Below are 6,974 nucleotides of genomic sequence, written 5' to 3'. Positions count from 1 at the left end.
AAAATAAATTACAAACCTTTAAGATATTATTATATTCAATAAATGAGAAACATAAAACGATTACCGGGAAGGTTGATATAAGGGTACATTTTGAAAATATCTTTTATTTCCGACAGAAACGAACAATCAACAAGTTCGAGGCTTGGTAAATAAGTTTTTGAGGCTTTGAGGGATATAGCTGGTGTAAAAAAGGTCGTATCAGATCACATTGACCCGGTACGAATTCCCCGCCCAAGGTCCAAGGCTTCCGGATTACACAGCCGCGGCCATTGCGTGGGATTCGGGAGCGAAGTTGACCGATTTATAGTTGAAATATGTTTATTTCCCGAAACAGCGACTCCATGTTCACTGATAGAACAGTGATATGTTGCAACAACGATCTCGGATTATATATGTACCCGCTAAAACTATTTGTAACCAATCGGGGAAAATACACCTAGACTGTAACAGATGCTCAGGTCCCTGTGATACACACAAGGATAGGTCCCAATACACATAGACTGTAACAAATTCTCAGGTCCTTGTGATACACACAAGGATAGGTCCCAATACACATAGACTGTACAAATGCTCAGGTCCCTGTGATACATACAAGGAACGGACCAAATACACATAGACTATAACAAATTATCAGGTCCCTGTGATACACACAAGGAACGGACCAAATACACATAGACTATAACAAATTATCAGGTCCCTGTGATACACACAAGGATAGGTCCCAATACACATAGACTGTACAAATGCTCAGGTCCCTGTGATATAAACAAGGAACGGACCAAATACACATAGACTGTAACAATCTCTCAGGTCCCTGTGATACACACAAGGATAGGTCCCAATACACCTAGACTGTAACACATTCTCAGGTCCCTGTGATATACACAAGGATTGGACCAAATACACATAGACTGTAACACATTCTCAGGTCCTTCGTCTGAACTATCGACATACAATGGCATAAATAAGAACACTGAGGCGTTTTACTTTCAGTAACAAAAGATTACACCATGCCGCGTCACGACAGTTTAAATATCTCGAGTTCCGTTCTGGTCATTTGACTGTGTAAAAGTTGTCTTTAATTCATGGACAATTGAAAGAGAATGGCATATAAGCGGTGAAGTGTCGGTATCGAACCGATGGAAACCCTCACCTGAACACCTGTACAATCTTTCTAGTCCAATGGTTCAGCTGTAACTGTAAATATGTTAATGACACCCAGCCATTTCTCTCGATGAATAGGGCAGATTCAAGTACACCTCACGCTCAATGGCCACATCAGTTTCGTTCGGATAAACCCATATCGATTTCATGAAAGATTGCACCCTTCGATGATATTACAATCAATTTAACAGTTAAAAAGGCCTCTACATGTGTTGTTATTCTACCGGAATATTTAAAACGAACAACATATATAGAGTCTAGATGAAACAATGTAAGCCGACAGTGGACCGTGACAGATGATATGTCTTTGGTGGGTTGAAATAGTACTTTACTAGCGACAGGAAGCCGACAGTGGACCGTGACAGATGATATGTCTTTGGTGGGTTGAAATAGTACTTTACTAGCGACAGGAAGCCGACAGTGGACCGTGACAGATGATATGTCTTTGGTGGGTTGAAATAGTACTTTACTAGCGACAGGAAGCCGACAGTGGACCGTGACAGATGATATGTCTTTGGTGGGTTGAAATAGTACTTTAGTAGCGACAGGAAGCCGACAGTGGACCGTGACAGATGATATGTCTTTGGTGGGTTGAAATAGTACTTTACTAGCGACAGGAAGCCGACAGTGGACCGTGACAGATGATATGTCTTTGGTGTGTTGAAAAAGTACTTTACTAGCGACAGGAAGCCGACAGTGGACCGTGACAGATGATATGTCTTTGGTGGGTTGAAATAGTACTTTACTAGCGACAGGAAGCCGACAGTGGACCGTGACAGATGATATGTCTTTGGTGTGTTGAACTTTACTAGCGACAGGAAGCCGACAGTTTGTTACTAACATTTCCACTCTTGTAAATGGAGTGTCTCCCTTCGCCACCATGACTCTCACCAGATAGGAATGGTGAACCAGCAAACGCTTCCTCTCCAGAAACGCATGTTCTTATTCGTCACTTGTTTTTCAGGGTTTTCCATGCAAATATGCATTAACTTTTTAGTCGTGTTTTGCCTTCGTTTTATCAATGTTGAGTTTGAATTTCGTTAGTATGCCGGTAGAACGTGTCCCGTTTATAGTCATACGTGGAAAAGAAATACAGGACTAAGACAAGTTTTAAACCAAAACTTCAACGTGCGATGATTCTGTTCTAAGAGAGGAGTTATCTTGTCCTGGCAGTATAGCTGTGAAACAAACATAACTTTGATATTATGGCTGTTAGTCTTCCCCAAGACACATAATACTAAAACCTTGTTGGCGGCAATGTTGTGGTTATGTCTCTACCAAACTTTTATGGCTGCTGTTTCTAGCTGTCACATGACATGTCGTAGAAGATCTGATAAGCTTGACTGAAACCCTTTTACATATCACAGTGAATTGGCACGAATCCCTACCCCACGGACCAGTATTTGGCACGAATTCCTAACTTACGGACCGGGACTTGGCACGGATTCCTAACGTACTGACCGGTACTTGTCACGAATTCCTTACTTACGGACCGGTACTTGGCACGGATTCCTAAGTTACGGACCGGTACTTGGCACGGATTCCTAACGTACGGACCGGGACTTGTCACGAATTCCTTACTTACGGACCGGTACTTGGCACGGATTCCTAACTTACGAACCGGGACTTGTCACGGATTCCTAACTTACGGACCGGTACTTGGCACGGATTCCTAATGTACGGACCGGTACTTGGCACGGATTCCTAACTTACGGACCGGTACTTGGCACGGATTCCTAACGTACGGACCGGTACTTGGCACGGATTCCTAACGTACGGACCGGTACTTGTCACGAATTCCTAACGTACGGACCGGTACTTGTCACGAATTCCTAACGTACGGACCGGTACTTGGCACGGATTCCTAACGTACGGACCGGTACTTGTCACGGATTCCTAACTTACGGACCGGGACTTGTCACGGATTCCTAACGTACGGACCGGTACTTGGCACGGATTCCTAACGTACGGACCGGTACTTGGCACGGATTCCTAACTTACGGACCGGGACTTGTCACGAATTCCTAACGTACGGAGCGGTACTTGGCATGGATTCCTAACGTACGGAGCGGTACTTGGCACGGATTCCTAACGTACGGACCGGTACTTGGCACGGATTCCTAACGTACGGACCGGTACTTGGCACGGATTCCTAACGTACGGACCGGGACTTGTTGGACCGTAGGTTAGGAATTCGTGCGAAAGTCTGAGAGTTCCATATTGGACTGGATGTTTCCAGCCATTTGTGTATTTCATATAAAAAGTCATCTGACCAAAGGTCCAGGATTAAGTTCAATTTCCACATCAAGTCTATGTTGATCAAGTGACATCACTTAACCGACTAAGTGTTATCACTTAGAAGTTTGAATAGGGAATATATCTTTATTTGGCAATAGGCATTATTGTCTTTGTGCACATAATCAACATATTAATGCACATGGCGGAACTTAAAATATTCAGCAGGAACAGTTACAGATATAATACTTTTCGTCCGATTTCAGTTTACAACAATTGTTAAACTAATAAATGGAATAATTTCTTCACACTATTTCTCACAGACCATTAAAGCATGAAAAACACCGTTACCATAAAGTAAGCGAAGGATGATCGACACGTCATTTCACATGTCTCTTAGTTAAACAGTATTACATTTCTTAATTCATTTGCTTTGTAAATATACATAGCCAGGTTTTTAATGACGGTTTAGCTATCTGATGACATAAGATACAATGTAAATGTAAACATACCAGGTCTAACACAATATTTTATATACAAAAATGACCTGATTTCTGAGTAAAAGGGACATTCAATAATAAAATGGTATTCGTTTCAATTTGAGTACAAACATTTACAATAACGTAGTTCCGGAGGTATTGGAATCGGACGATGACCTCTCCCCGATTCTATATTCAATCTATGAGAAGATACCTGAAACATTGCTGATTCTTTTTATTTGTTTTTGAATACATAATGTATTAACAATATCAAGATATCTCTTGTAACCAAATTCATTTGAAAAAAGTAGATAACATCTGGCTCGTGGTGAGTCTACAAACTCTCTATGCCAGTCTTATATAAATATGTCTCGTACCCTTGATTGGAATAATGATAAGATACATCAATATCTCCAACTCCTTGTTCAAAGTTCATAATACGTTCTTCACTAGTTTAGCCCAGTTTATGGTGCGAGAAGTTTCCGCTTGTGTGCAAAGCTCGTTATATAATATAGACTTAACCAGTACATTCTTTTCGTTATGCACGATTTTTAACCAGTATTTAATAATCTTGGTGCATCTGAAAAATTTAAGTTTCCTTATTCTCCGTAAACAACATAATTTTGAGTAGAAGATTTAACTCCCAATAAACTCTTACAATATTGTAAGTGTAGACCTCACTTCACATCGTCAACACAGGACAAACCGATTTCTGGAATAATGAATAAATATCTGTAGATATTAACGACTTTGAACCTTGACCCGCTAAAGTCAATCGGGCTTCAGAAAAATAGGCCCCTGGTGTAAAAAATAACCCCTAAAACTAACCTTTTAACAAACTGTACCACCTTCTCCCCAAGATATAATCTTAAATTTTCAGGTATTAGTCCTCATTTCCTGAATATCATTACCTTAGATTTTTCAACACTAATTTCCAGTTTCCACCGTTTACAATAATCATCCAACATGTCCAATCCATTTTTAAACTTTTACTGGAACTAGCTTAGATTGATATCGACAAACTTTCTCCCTGATTTACCCCGTCATATATTCATCTGAAACTTCATTTTTAATTTTCACTCGAGCTTTTAACCGACTAATACAGATTTAAAAATATCCAACATGCTACCTCTAATCTCTAACTTAATTAGTTTAAGCCAAATATTACCACCAACTATGTAATCAAAGGCTTTAGACAAATCTACAAATATACAGTAAAATGTTTCTTCATAAGATGTGAGATTAGAACGTGTAAACTTACGATATCGACTGTACTATGTAAAGCTTGTGTATCTAAATACAGCCCAGTTTGTTAGAATAGGTCACTTACACGACAGACTGTACTGTGTAAAGCTTGGAATAGGTCACTTACACGACAGACTGTACTGTGTAAAGCTTGGAATAGGTCACTTACACGACAGACTGTACCGTGTAAAGCTTGAAATAGGTCACTTACACGACAGACTGTACTATGTAAAGCTTGTGTATCTAAATACAGCCCAGTTTATTAGAATAGGTCACTTACACGACAGACTGTACTGTGTAAAGCTTGTGTATCTAAATACAGCCCAGTTTATTAGAATAGGTCACTTACACGACAGAACACTACAAAGTAGTATCAATAAATGGGGACAAAAGGGCGCCCTATACTAATTATTTTGATTTCATATCCAACATGTTTTACTTTTTTTCAAAATCATTACTTATGAACGGCCCCTTTGGACCACTTGTTCAGACCACCTGCGTGGCTCTAATATTTAGGGTGGAATCGGTCACTAGGGCCACCGCTATTACATGTGTGTAATTAATAATTACCACACATGCGTGTTATGTTTATTGTTATACATGTATTTTATACTGATGGGCTGTAAGGCCTAAAGTTAAATAAAAATTGAAATTGAGATACTTTCGCTTGTATGTAAAATTTCTCTAAGCCTAGGTGCATTAAATATCAACATGTTGAGGATCAGAATGTTTAAATGCTCTTAAAAAATCCAACAAACAATGAATCATATCTATTTACTGTGATTTATTATTTATCAGAGAATGAGTAATATACCTAGGAAACATTTCAATTCCAGCTGGTATTACAAGTAGGTAGCGTGGCCGAGCGGTCTAAGGCGCTGGTTTTAGGCACCAGTCTCATTGAGGCGTGGGTTCGAATCCCACCGCTGCCAGGAATATTTTTATATTTTTCCAAATTTTATTATTATACTATTGTAATCAATATTTTTAACTGGATATAAAACACTCACATCATCTCAGAGTAAAGGATTTTAATTCAAACGCCAGACCTATTCTATAGATGTTTGCTAGAGTTACACCCCCTGAATGCAGATACATACTTGGATTAATAGATGTAGCCAGGCATGTTGGACTTTGACACCAGGAAAACGACAAAGCGACAAAATATATAATATAAAGGGAAGATAACTCCCTTTCATGCGATAAAAAGGAACAACATTCAATAATGTGTTGTAATATCTGTTGGAATGTGTTGGAATTTTGGTGGTCACCATTGATTATCTTTATTGGATCCCAGAGGGATCTTATTGCCCACTATTTTGAACGGTCTTTATTGGATCCCAGAGGAATCCTGGTGCCCACCAGTGCATGGTCTTTTTATCGGATCCCAGAGGAATCTTATTGCCCACCATTTTGAACGGTCTTCATTGAATCCCAAAGGAATCCTGGTGCCCACCAGTGAATGGTCTTTTTATTGGTTCCCAGAGGAATCTTGGTGCCCACCATTGAATTGTCTTTATTGGATTTCATTCTTTCTTCCTATTAATATTCTGAAAACAAGAAAAACTGTCGCCTACACATGAAGTTTCTTCAGATCTTTTCAAGAAATAGCCACAACTAGGGACTAAGGTGACTTACACACGAAGTTTGAGGAGTATCCCCTCCAGCACTTTCAACAAATAGCGATAACAAATTTCAATTCTAATAATCCAAGATGTCTGCCTGTCAGCCATTTGGTATTTCTCATGAAAAAATCTAAATTGGATTGGGAATTAAATGGGAAAGGAACGGGAAAGGAACAAATGCCAGACACCACAGTGTTGCATAAGCTTATCTTGGTCCTACAGACCA

General features: G+C 39.6%; 1 non-coding gene across 1 annotated transcript; it reads left to right on the top strand.

The window, feature by feature from the left end:
* The first annotated feature begins 5,974 nt into the window (after window positions 1–5,974).
* Window positions 5,975–6,055, top strand: Trnal-uag. The gene has a single exon. It is a non-coding gene; the product is annotated as a tRNA-Leu (tRNA).
* The last annotated feature ends 919 nt before the right edge of the window (window positions 6,056–6,974 follow it).

Source organism: Pecten maximus, chromosome 4 (genome assembly GCF_902652985.1).
Source record: "Pecten maximus chromosome 4, xPecMax1.1, whole genome shotgun sequence".
NCBI classification, from domain to species: domain Eukaryota; kingdom Metazoa; phylum Mollusca; class Bivalvia; order Pectinida; family Pectinidae; genus Pecten; species Pecten maximus.
This window is presented reverse-complemented; position numbering and strand designations above follow the sequence as displayed.